Raw genomic sequence first — 13,725 nt, forward strand, 5'->3', positions numbered from 1 at the left:
CCTTTTCTCCACACCCTTTCAGTATTTATTGTTTGTAGAGTTTTTGGCGATGGCCATTCTGACTGGTGTGAGGTAATACCTCGAGTAGTTTTGATTTGCATTTCTCTAATAATTAGTGATGTTGAACATCTTTTTCATGTATCTGTTGGCCACCTGTATGTCTTCTTTGGAGATACGTCTATTTAGATCTTCTGCCCACTTTTTTATTGGGTTGTTTGTTTATTTGTTTTATATTGAGCTCTATGAGCTATCTGTCTATTCTGGAGATTAATCCCTTGTCAGTTGCTTGGTCTGCAAATATTTTCTCCTATTCTGTATGTTGTCTTTTCATTTTCTTTATGATTTTCTTTGCTGTGCTAAAAGCTTTTAAGTGTAATTAGGTCCCACTTGTTTATTTTCATTTTTATTTCCATTACTCTAGGAGATAGATCCAAAAAGATATTGCTGAAATTTAATGAAAAAAATACTCTCTAACTTTCAACATTGCTGCTAACCTAAAACTGTTCTAAAAAGTAAAGTTTATTTATTTATTTATTTATTTATTTGTGTGTGTGTGTGTGTTTTCCTTTTCTAGGGCCACACCTGTGGCACACGGAGCTTCCCAGGCTAGTGGTCTAATCGGAGCTGTAGCCGCTTGCCTATGCCAGAGCCACAGCAACATGGGATCCAAGCCTCATCTGTGACCTACATCACAGCTCACAGCAACACCGGATCCTTAACCCAATGAGCAAAGCCAGGGATCGAACCCTCATGGTTCCTAGTCAGATTTGTTAACCAATGCGCCACGACGGGAACTACAAAGTTTACTATTTAAAAATAATTCAACTGAAAAAAAGGTTATACTAACATTAAATGAGATATTTTTATTTTGTATAATCAGAATGATTGAAATAAATTTGGGAAAAAAAAAAAAAAAAAGACCCAGCTGGGCTAAATGGAGTCTTCTCTGCTCTAGGCCTGTCTGATGTTCTGTGCCTGCAGGGGTTACCAAACCCATTCTTTGACCCTTATTCTACTCTGTGCTGGCACTGTGGTTTCCTTGTTCTCTGACCTTTAATATCAGTGGTGGGAAACTAGAAGATTTTGCATCTGCAACCAAACAGAATGCATGGTATTAGGAAAATGTCTCTTTGTAAAGAGCCTTTTCCTCTAGTACATCCTATGGGATCCTTACTTTATGACTCCCTTTACATTCTGGTCATTCCATCCCTGTTGCCTCTCCCATCACTGTGGTCGGCTGGTTTATATATCTCCTTACCTCCTTTTAGCAGAATGAACTAGTTTCCAGAATGAGTTCAATTGAGAAAAACTTCTGTCACATGGACTCTCATACTTATGTGTGTGTGTGATGCATCACCATCAACTCCCCTCCAGCTGCAGCCAGTTAGGGCTTTCCCATTAACCATTTCATGCCCCTAAACCTATAGGCTGCAAAATTCTATACAAACAAGTCCAAAAGTCCTGAACACCTATATTGTTAGGGCTGTAAGAGGGCTTGGTAACCATTTAGTCTAGCTCTTCCATTTAAAATTTGAGAATATTGAAACCTGAACAGGTTAACTGACTTCTCCACACTATTTTCTATTCAGTTTCTGATCATCTCAAAAAATCATCCTGAATCATTCTGTTACTTTTTAAATGCATCATGGCTAGCCTTTGTTTCTCAACTTTTTCTAATACTTCATGACACTCTCTCTAAGCTTAAAATAATAATTTCCTTTCAGTACAGAGTTTGGGAACATATTGCATGAAGGAGATGATAGGTTTTTTTTTGTTTGTTTGTTTTTGCCATTTCTTGGGCCGATCCCATGGCATATGGAGGTTCCCAGGCTAGGGGTCAAATCTGAGCTGTAGCCGCCGGTCTACGCCACAGCCACAGCAACTCAGGATCCGAGCCTCGTCTGCAATCTACACCACAGCTCATGGCAACGCTGGATCCTTAACCCACTGAGCAAGGCCAGGGATCAAACCCGCAACCTCATGGTTCCTAGTGGGAGCCACGACGGGAACTCCAGGTGTTTTTTTAAAACAGTGAGTTCTGTGTATTTTTACAGTAGCACATAGTTTAGAGCAATGAACAGGGCATCTGTTTTCATACAAATTGAAAACTATTCTCTTCTAAATTTTTTTGTATAGTTTTTTTTAAAAACATCTTAGGCAGATTACTGCAATTTGTTTATAAAAAGACTGCTCTGGAGAAAATTTGCTTGCTAATTAACCACTAAAATTTTTCTATTTTGAAAATTTTGGAGAACTTGTAGAATGGATGCAGCTTTCTATTGTTCATCTGAAGAGCTCGTGGGCAGTTTTATTGAGAAGTTTGGCAGCCTGCGGCAGCCTGGGAGTCCAGATTGTTCACTGTTGATCAAAAACAGTGTTTCTGTGGGAACTCAGGTCAGTAAAAATGTATATTAGGAGTGAGAGACCAATATAGGATTTCAAACTTTTCTTGGAGGACCTAACTTGAAGAAAAAACTAAGAAGTAGTATTCACTCCTCATTCCTGCCATGTACACCATTCCAAACCCATTCTACCTAAAAACCCTTTGCATTGCAAGTTTTATTTTTCATTTAAGTTATTTTAAAGTATTTTAAGTTAGGTCTCTAAGAAAGAAGTTGGTATTTCTTATTCTTTTCAGAGTGGTCTGGGAAATACTACATCAGTGCCTGTGAGAAAATAATTTGGAAAACAAGATCTCTTGTAATTTTTATTTTTATTTTTGAATCAATACCAGAAATAATGACCAGAAGCAAAAATCTACAGGTGAGTGAGTCCATAACAGTGCTGGACCAGCCAGTTTCATCCTATCCCCCTGAGCTGTTCTGCAGGCTCCAAGAAGCTGCTGAGAGCCCCTAAGAGCAGATAGACAGTGTAGGACAGAATGAACAGGCCTATGATGGCAAAGAATGTCAGAATAAATATATCCAGCATTATGGAGTCCCTAGCCAAAGAGGACTCTGGATTTTGGGTAGATGTGAGCTGTGCACAAGGAGGTTGCAGTCAGCAGAGAAAAAAATGTCCTGCTCTTCCCTTCCCTACTCAGCCCTCCTTTCCCCCTCCGCCTCCCAGAGCCTGAGACTAAGGGATGCTACAGCTCCATCAGCAGCAGACTTTTCCTCCTCCCCTTTGTCCCTCTCCTCAGCCAACCAGTCACAAAGCCCAGAGGAGGTAATCAAGGAATGGCTCCATTTATACCAGGCAGAACTGAAGAAACTGGGTTTTTCCGCAGGAACTCAGTCCCACCCCTTTGTATATAACTGGAGTCTGCTTGGACAAGCATGTAGGAAGAGAGCTAATCTCTATCCAGATGCCTTAGGACTGAATCCTCCTGACTGCGTTTCTACAGCCTTTTCCCTCTCACACACTTTGGGCCAATTATCTGAGAAAAATGATGGTTGGGAGTTGGACCTCCAGCCACTAGCAAGTAGTAAATGTCACATCATGGAGAACGTGGGCAGAGATCACACGTGAGTCCCAGCTGGTGTCTCTGAAGACAGAGCTAATGCTTATGTGAATTCTTAAGCTGTGCCAGATATTGCAAACATGGTGTGATTTTTTAAAGTACAATTTAATTTATTTAAACTAAAACAAATAAAAAACAAGGAAACAACAAACTCAATTCATGCAATCCTCCTCCCCAACCACCAATCTGTTCTTTGTATGAAAGGGCAAGGGGGTTGTTTTCTTTTGCTAAATAAGAACATTAGCAAAAAAAAAAAAAAAAAAAATTAATTTAAAAATATTTTAAAAAAGGAACCCCACCATCTACAACCATGATTATCCAGGATTATTTCTTAATAGAGAGAGTGCTTTAGGGCAAAAACAAAAAACGGGATATAATCTCACCACATTGCTTTTATTTTTTCACATTTTAAGTTCATGTCTCCAAGTTGGCTTTTGGATACCACTTAATCTAGATTAATTAATCCAGGAGCCAAAAATGTGAGGTATAATGTCAAATCCTGTAAAGAATAATGGAAGAGAAAAATTCTTTGATTTATACTGGTATTAACTATTGCTTATAAGGTCTAGCTCTTTTGTAGGGCAAAGGTGTTTGTGTCTAAAGATTTCTCCATTATTAGAGAGACAGCATATGGAGATTAGCATGCCCAGACACACAGGCCTGGCTGAGAGAATGTCTTAACTTTACCATGCTCCATAAACTGCTCAGCCTGTTTGTTCCTTCATCTCTATTATTTATTATTATTATTATTTTTACGGCCATACCTGTTTCATATGGTAGTTCCTTGGCTAGGACTCCAATCAGAGCTGTGGCTGTAGACCTACACCATAGCCATGGCAACAGTGTATTTGAGCTGCATTTTCCACCTATGCTGCAGCTTGAGACAACGCTGGATCCTTAATCCACGGAGCAAGGCCAGGATCGGACTTGCATCCTCACAGAGACTACGTTGGGTTCTTAACTAGCTGAGCCACAGTGGGAACTCCTGTTCCTTCGTCTTTAAATATAGGATCTATTTTACAGGATATTGTACAAAATCAATTAATAAATCCGAAATCATTTAATAAACTATAACGTGGTCTATAGTTGTGATATTTTGTCAGTATCTCTATCAAGGCTATGTCGATCTGTTTGCAATGTCTGATGAAACATCAAAATATGCTCTGCATAGGAGACTGTGGTGTGTAATGTATGCAGCAATGCATGGTACAAAACAGGTACCTGATTTTTTTCAGTTCTCTTTACCCATTGAAAGTACACGTTTTGACTCTCTAGATAATGCCAAACATTTTTCAATACGTGAAAAACTGCAATTATGCTTCTATGATCTTTTTGAAATTTATAGATAAATGAAAGGAAATCAGAATAATCTGTTATGAAAACTTTCAACCAACTCATGCATCAGTTTTTTCACCTCGCCTCCTTAAATCTCTCTTGCGCCCTCTACCGATTGAAAGTTTGTATTGATTAAGAAAATTTAACTTTTTAAAAAAATGATTTTTATTTTTTTTCAATTGTAGCTGGTTTACAGTGTTCTGTCAATTTTATACTGTACAGAAAGGTGACCCAGTCACACATACACACATACATTCCTTTTTCTCACATTATCACGCTCCACCATAAGCGACGAAATATAGTTCCCAGTACTTCTTAGGAGGATCTCATTGCTTACCCTTTCCAAAGGCAATAGTTTGCATATATTAACCCCAAATTCCCACTCCTTCCCTCTCCCCCTTGGCAACCACAAGTCTCTTCTCCATGTCCATGATGTTTTTTGCTGTGGAAATGTTCATTTGTGCCATACATTAGATTCCAGATATAAGTGATATCATATGTCTTTCTCTGTCTCACTTCACAATTTTACTGTTTTGAACAAAAAGATCACAATTGTCTCCAGCCTGTGACAATGACTAATATGTATGCTACTTTTCTACCAAAATAAAATCATGCTGTATATAATTTTTAAAACTGGCTTTTAGCATTAATCATATATGACAAATGTCTTTTCATGTGAATAAGTGGAACATCAAAATGGTTACATAGTGTTCCACTGCAAGAATGTCCCATAGTATCTTTACTGATACACATTTAGTCTGCTTCAGCTTTTCTCAAGGTTTTTTTTTTTTAATTTCCTTTTATGTCCCTATTCTCCATGAAGATATGTTAGAAACTAGAGCCAACAGTGATAGCACTCCATAATTAATATCAAAGGCTAAAAAGATACACCAGTACTTAAAATCACAATACATTATATTGTCAAGTATTTCTCCTGCCTCTTTCCATTCCCTCAACTGCTTATCTTTTTTCTACTAAATCGCACCAAAATATATTTATTATAAGCAAAGAGTAAACTTTTTAAAAGATTTAAAATATTCTTTTCGATAGGACCCAAGAAGATATTTCATCTCCACATTTTTACTGATAAGTAAAAATCTGAGGTCTGGAAAGACTGAGTGAAAATTAGAAGTACATTTGTCAGGTTCACTCCCAATGAAGGAATTAATATTCTATATTATACTAAAAAAAATCCAATTAATGAAGCTAAAGAAAGACTGGAGAATTCTCTTGACTCACAGGAAAATAATAAATAATTGAAAATGATGAAAGAAGAGATAATAAATGAATCCAAAACATATGGTTATACAAAGTAGGAATTCCAGAGCAGGAAATGAAACCAAGAGAACACAAGCAAAAATTCAACTCCAAAGTAGAGTTACCATTGTGGCTCAGCAGGTTAAGAACCTGACTAGCATCCATGAGCATGAGGGTTGATCCCTGATCTCACTCAATTAGTTAAAGGATCTGATTCAACATTGCTGTTGCTTTGAGCTGTGGTGTAGGTCACAGATGCGGCTAGGATCTGGTGTTGCTGTGGCCAGCAGCTCAGATTTGAACCCTAGGCTGGGAGCGTCCATATGCCACATGTGTGGACCTAAAAAGAAAAAAAAATAATAACAGAAGAAATATTTGAGCAAAAGGAATATTTAAGTTTGAAGCTTTAAAAAGTTTCATTAAATATAAATGAGACATTTAAGTATACCCAGGCAAAATTCTTGACGGTAAAAGACAAATTAAACTTTCTACAAGAATCGAGGTCTTTAAAACAAAACAAAACAAAAAAATCATGTATTCTAAAGAATACATGTCAATAGAAAATACAAGTCAAGTTATCCTTCCTAAAGCTAAATGCCAATCCTCAATGTTTATGGCACTTTAAGGATGGGTCAAATTAAGAATTTAAGAATAAAAAAGACAGAGTTTAAAATAACTAAAAGTGAATGGTTTTGAAGCATTTTGCAAATGTAAAAAATATAATTCTTCCAAGAGAAGATGCGTGCTGTAAACCATAATAGTAATACCCTAGGTTTTCATTCTAAAATAACATACGCAAACTGAAGAAATAGCAAAGGTTAGTGAAAGGCAATATAAAAATAGTATTGAATGTTAACTCTTTCTTTCTTTCTTTCTTTCTTTCTTTCTTTCTTTCTTTCTTTCTTTCTTTCTTTCTTCTTCCTTCCTTCCTTCCTTCCTTCCTTCTTTTCTTTCTTTCTTTCCTTCTTTCTTTCTTCCCTCCCTCCCCCCTTCCTTCCTTCCTTCCTTCCTTCCTTCCTTCCTCCTTCCTTCCCTCCTTCCTTCCTCCCTTCCTTCCTTCCTTCCTTCTCTTTCTTTCTTACTTTCCTTTTTTGCTTTTTACAGCCACACCTGCAGCATATGGAGTTCCCAGGTTAGGGGTCAAATCAGACCTATAGCTGTTGGCCTATGCCACAGCCACAGCAATGCCAGATCCGAGCCACATCTGTAACCTACACCATAGCCCATGGCAACACCAGATTGCTAACCCACTGAGTGAGATCAGGGATCGAACCTGTGTCCTCATGGATCCTAGTCGGGTTCATTAACTGCTGAACCATGAAGGGAACTCCTGAGGTTAACATTTTCATTGAAGCATATTTGATAGACAATGTATGTAAATTACAGGTATAAAATATAGTGATCCACAATTTTTAAATGTTATACTCCATTTATTATAAAAGGTTGGCTTTATTCCCCACGTTGTACAGTATATTATTGTAGCTTATTTTATTTCATTTTATTAATTTTTTTGGCCATGCCTGTGTCATGTGGAAGTTCCCAGGCCAGCGATTGAGACCATGCTACAGCAATGATACTGCCAGATCCTTAACCTGCTGAACCACCAGGGAACTCCAAACTATTTTATACCTAACAGTTTGTACCTCTTAATCCACTTCCCCTATAGTTCCCCTCCTTCTTTCCCTCTCCCTACTAGTAAATACTGATTTGTTCTCTATACCTGTGAGTCTGTTTCTTTTTTATTATATTCACTAGTTTGTTGTATTTTTTAGATTCTGCGTGTGATAGCATTCAGTATTTGTCTTTTCTGTATTCTGACTTATTTCATTTAGAATAATGCTTTCCAAGTCCATCCATGCTGCTAGCTGCAAATGGCAATATTTTATTCTTTTTATGGCTGAGTAGAATTCTATTGCAAGATAGCATATCTTCTATATACATTCATTTACTTATAAAGATTTAGACATTTAGGTTGCCTCCATTTCTTGGCAATTGTAAATAATGCTACTATGAACACTGGGTGCATGTGTGTTTTTGAATTAGCATTTTTGCTTTTTTTCAGATATAAATATATACCTGGGGTAGAATTGCTGGGTCAAATGGTAGTTCTATGTTTAGTTTTTTGAGAAACGTCTGTCCTGTTTTCTACAGTGGTTGTACCAGTTTACATTCCCACCAACAGTGTATGAGGGTTCCCTTTTCTCCACATCCTTGCCAACATTTATTTGTGTTCTTTTTGATGATAGACACTCTGACTATTGTGAGGTGATATTTTATTGTGGTTTTAATTTGCATTTCCTGATGATAGTGAAGCTGAGCGTCTTTTCATGTGTCTGTTGGCCATTTGCATTTCCTCTTTGGAAACATGTCTATTCAGTTCTTCTGCTCATTTTTCAATGAGTTTTTTTTTTTGATATTGAGTTGTATGAACTGTTTACATAGGTTGGGTATTAACACCTTATCCATCATATCATTTGCAAATATTTTCTCCATTCAGTAGGTTGTCTTTTTGTTCTGGCAATTTTTTGATACTAATAAATGTGATCTGTGTATTCAAAAACTTAACCATTAGTAGGGAGTTTCCATTGTGGCTTCGTGATTAATGAACCCAACTAGTATCCAGGAGGATTCAGCTTCTATCCCAGGCCTTGCTCAGTGGGTTAAGGATTCAGCATTGCTGTGAGTTGTGGTGTAGGTCACAGATACGGCTTGGATCTCAAGTTCCTGTGGCTGTGGTGCAGGCCAGCAGCTGTAGCTCCAAATCAACCCCTAGCCTGGGAACCTCCATATGCCATGGGTGTGGCTCTAAAAAGACAAAAACAAAACAAAACAAAAAAAACAAAACAGAAACTTCACCATTAGTAGAATTTTTTTCCCTTCTTTTGTCAGACAGGTGTATAGAATGTATTTCTTTTTAGTTATATATTGCTACCTAACAAACCACCCCAAATCTTAGTGGCTTAAAACAACCACGTTATTTATTTTGCTTGGGTATCTTCAATTTAGTCAGGACTCAGTGAGGACAGCTCACTTCTGCTCCATGCAGTGTTAGCTGGGGCAGCTCAGTGGAGTATGGAAAGGCTGGGCTAGAGGATCTCCTTGCAAGATGACTCACTTATATGACAGACAAGTTAGCACTAACTGACAGCTAGGAACTCAGCCAGGGCTTGGATCAGGGACTTTGGATCCCCTCCAATGGATTCTCTTCACAGGCTGCTTGGTTCTCAGGCCATGGTGTCTAGGTCCTGAGACAGATTTTGAGAGAAGCAGGAAGTACTATTGTCTTCTATGACCTGGTCTTGAGAGTCACAAAACATCACTTCTATGTGGGCAGAAGCTTACCCTGATTCAAAGCAAGGACACTCAGATGCTACCTCTTGGTGGTATGAGTGTCTTAGTCACACCATAGGAGGTTATGTGGGATGAAGGATACTGTTGTGGCCATTTTTTTAAGAAAGCACAATTTTCCTACCTTCAAATTACTGAAAGGGAGAAAGTATTTTAAAATCTCCACTTATACAACCGTATTTACCTCAGTAGTTATGAGAATGGCTGGAATTAGAAAGATTTGGATTTGAACCTTAATTGTAACATTTACTTTCTTTTCATCTATGGACATTTCACTTAGTCTTTTAAAAACTATTTGTTAAATGGAAATATTGATACACACTTCACTGGGTGTGTAGTGAGCATAGTCCTTGACTCATACTAAAGAATCAATAAATGGACATTTTAAAAAAGACAAAGATGACTATGATATCACTGTTTACATTGCTTCAAAAGTTCCAGCCTGATGACTTTCAAGCCTATTTTGGGGAGTAGAACCCTCCCCCTTCATAAACTCTTTTGCAGACAATTCGGAAACAAAAAAAGTTTAGCTCTTATTTTTGAGGCAAGTCTGGAGCCTATAGCTCTATCTGCTAGTTTACCCCATCTCTTATGATGAAGCCAGAGGCATCTCCTCAGATGTTCCAGCCCAAATAATAACATGGGAAAGGAAAAGAATTGGTATAGCTATTGGAAAAGCTATGATGAATTTATCTTTCTCACTCTTAACAATGTGATTGTTTATGTAAACAATTGAGAACAACTTAAAAAACTAATGGAACTGGCAAAACACACACATGTATATATATATATATATATATATATATATATATACTCATATACCCCCCACACATATATAGTACATATTTACATATACACACTATATATATGAATATATATGAAGATCAATAGAATTCTTACATTAATTCACTCAACAGATATTTGCATACAGTTGTGTGCTCATAATTGTGGATACAGTGGTGAGAGAAATGGACATATCTCTGCTGTTGAGTTTATGCTCTGATGGAGAAGACAGATGCTCAACTTATCAAGATTATTGTTGGGAAGCAAATGGCACTTATTTGTTTACTTTTCATTGTTTCCCTACTGCCCCCACTGGGGTGCAGTTTCAATCACAAGTTGCAATAAATTTTAAACAGGAAAAAAAGTCAAGTCTTGTCACATATCCATGAAGACCAAGGGTGCCTGGTATATTTCGCCTCCTAATATAAACATAATAAGACATGCAAATCAGGTGTTAGGAGACATGAGTTTATAGTTTTGCCTGTTAAAACACATACTTTATATGAACTTTATTAAATGAACATGATAGTTCATAGAACTAGGTTTGTTTGAATCCTGGAAGAGATTGGAGAATAAAGTCGTCAACCTCCTTCCTTCCAGTAAGGGGATTCCAGAGACTAGCGGGAAGTGTTGTATTATGAAGTCCCTTCCGCTGCCCTGAGTAATCACCAGGGGATTCTGGTAATTCAAGTTCAGCACTAGGATGTTTCAGACCAAGAGTTTAGGGTTTCATCTGGGTTGTCATCCCCAGACTTCAGAGTCACACTGTCATATTAATCAACATAAGTATTGGTGTCTTTTGTCTTGCCTTATTAGGAACAGACATTCAACAGGAGAAGTTGAGTAGAATAGAACTAAATTGATTTGGATGGCCTTTGAAACAGATTAACAACAGCTCAGGCATAGAATTTAGAGTTAACTACTGAGATGATACATTTCACAAGTGTTTACTTTCACTTGATGGAGGGCTTTCATTTGCATTATTATATTTATATCATTGTTGAGTAAATGGGGTTAAAAATTTGAAGTGATTAACCTGGTTGTTAAAGTGACTAGGACTCATATCTTTTGATTGCAAAGCTAGTTTTTGGGATCTTGACTCTATCTGGGGAATTCACAAGCAAAATTTGTTCTTTACTGTGAAAAACACATTTGGAGAAAGAGAGAAGCTCTGATCTTTACATAGATGTTTTATTTATGGTACCACATATATCATTCATTTTTCAGTTGTTTGGTGGCTAGTAGCTGTCACTAGTAAATAAGAACAAATACTCTGTTTAGTCTCCCAGTATAAAACAAAAACAGTGATCCATCACAATATGTAATTGACATGTTCCCTGTGCAAAGTTAAGCATTCATGAGTATTCACTTCACTCATTCATTTTTCATAGTATCCCAGAACGGTGCTTTTCTTTTTATTCTGCTATGGCAATTATAGTATTACCCCTTTATTAGACTTATTTCTTTTCTTTGTTTAAATTACACAATTTTCAGATAAATGGAAAAGTATAGAAAATAACATTCATACCCACAGTCAAAATTTACTAATTTTTACTTTACTTGATCAATCCATTTCCCAGAAGAGAGACTTGAAAGGTTCCACTGTAACTGTGAATTTGCTGATTTCTCCTTGTGCAATGAACCCTTGTTCAATGAACCCTTGTTCAGTGAATCCTACCACCCAGGGTATACATTAATATGGTGCCTTCATTGCCTCATAATCTTTTAGAGAAATAAAACGTTACAATTACTGTTGAAGTTAACAGGAATCTTTCCCACTCATATTCACAGTTTCAGGACATATGTATGGTCCGTAAACACTATAAAGTATCTTACTCCGTACATCCTTCTACAACTTGCCTTCTTCATCCATTAGTGTTTTCAAGATTTATCCATGATTTACAGCTGGATTCTTTCTCTTTCTTTCTTTCTTTCTTTCTTTCTTTCCTTCTTTCTTTCTTTCTTCCTTTCTTCTTTCTCTTTCTTTCTTTCTTTCTTTCTTTCTTTCTTTCTTTCTTTCTTTCTTTCTCTTTCTTTCTTTCTTTCCTTCCTTCCTTCCTTTCTTTTTTTCTTTCTTCCTCTCTCTCTCTTATTTTTTATTTGCTTTTATTTTCAGGGCCACAGCCACAGCATATGGAGGCTCCCAGGCTAGAGGTTGAATTGGAGCTACAGCTGCCCGCCTACACCAGAGTCACGGCAACACCAGATCTGAGCCACGTCTGCAACCTACAACCACAGCTCATGTCAATGCTGGATCCTTAACCCACTGAGCAAGGCCAGGGATCAAACCTGCAACCTCATGGTTCCCAGTCAGATTCGTTTCTGCTGTGCCACAAAGGGAAATTCTGGATTCTTTTTTTTTTTTTTTTTTTAATTTTGAAAGCTATATAATGAATAAACCACAATTTATTTATTTTCTGGTTGGTAGATTGTTTTTTTTTTTTAAATTATTTTTGCCGATAGAACAACATGCATTCTTATCCATTATTAGCAGTTTTCTCAGTATGCTGAGAGAAATGGAACTGCTGGGTCTCAAATTAAATAGGTCCTTATAAGTTGTTTTTCAAACTACCATTTACATTTTAACTAGAATACTTTATGCAGAGCTATCATTTCCCTCTATGTTCACCAACACCTGATTTTAATTTTTGCCAGTTTAATGTAGATGAAAATGATATTTCCTTTGCATTTTCCAGTTACTATGGAAACTTCAACTTTTCATGTGTTATTATGCTATTTGGCTTTTCTCACTGTTCATAGTTTCAATTGCATTATTTGGATTTTTCTCACTGATTCATAGTCCTGTGTGTATCATCAGTATCAATTCTTGGTTGGCTTTGTGTTTTCTTCTACTACTCTATATGTTGGGTTTAATTTATTTATTGTAGGGGCTGAACAGGAGTTCTTGCTTTTTAATGTAGGAAACAATCAGGAGTAAGTGCAGAAAAAAGAACTCTAGGTATTTCAAGTAGAAAGGAATTTGATGCAAGGAGTTAATTGCTGGCTAAGTTCCAAGAATTAAGTATGTATTTGTTTTGTTTGTTTTGCTTTTTTTTTTTTTTTTCATTTGCAAATATATGGGGGTAGGGATTGGCTGTTTTTGTTTTCTTTCTTTTTTTTTTACTCTTCCCAAATCACTTTTTTTTTCTTTAAGTATTTAAACACAAGACAAGACTTTAATTAAACTTACAAAGTGAGACTACAAAACTAAATTTAAAAAAGTGAAGATAAGAAGAAAGAAATATTATGCTATTACAAAGTTTTCTGTTTAAATTTGAAAGCATTTACCCACCAATTAATCTGAATTCAAACTTTAAGAGAGTACATTTTAAATTACAGGAAATACTAAATCCGTAAGATAATTCATAAATGTGTAATAGTTCTCTATTTTCAAGGAGAAATGTTCCCATTTCTTTTTTTTTTGAAATTTTATTTTTTTAACAGAATAAAATACATATATTTAAATATAATTACATTCACACAGATTATTATATCATGGATCTTAAGAAACAGATTAAGTGACTCCTTCTGGAGAAGTG

Source organism: Sus scrofa, chromosome 12, assembly GCF_000003025.6.
Source record: "Sus scrofa isolate TJ Tabasco breed Duroc chromosome 12, Sscrofa11.1, whole genome shotgun sequence".
Lineage (NCBI taxonomy): Eukaryota > Metazoa > Chordata > Mammalia > Artiodactyla > Suidae > Sus > Sus scrofa.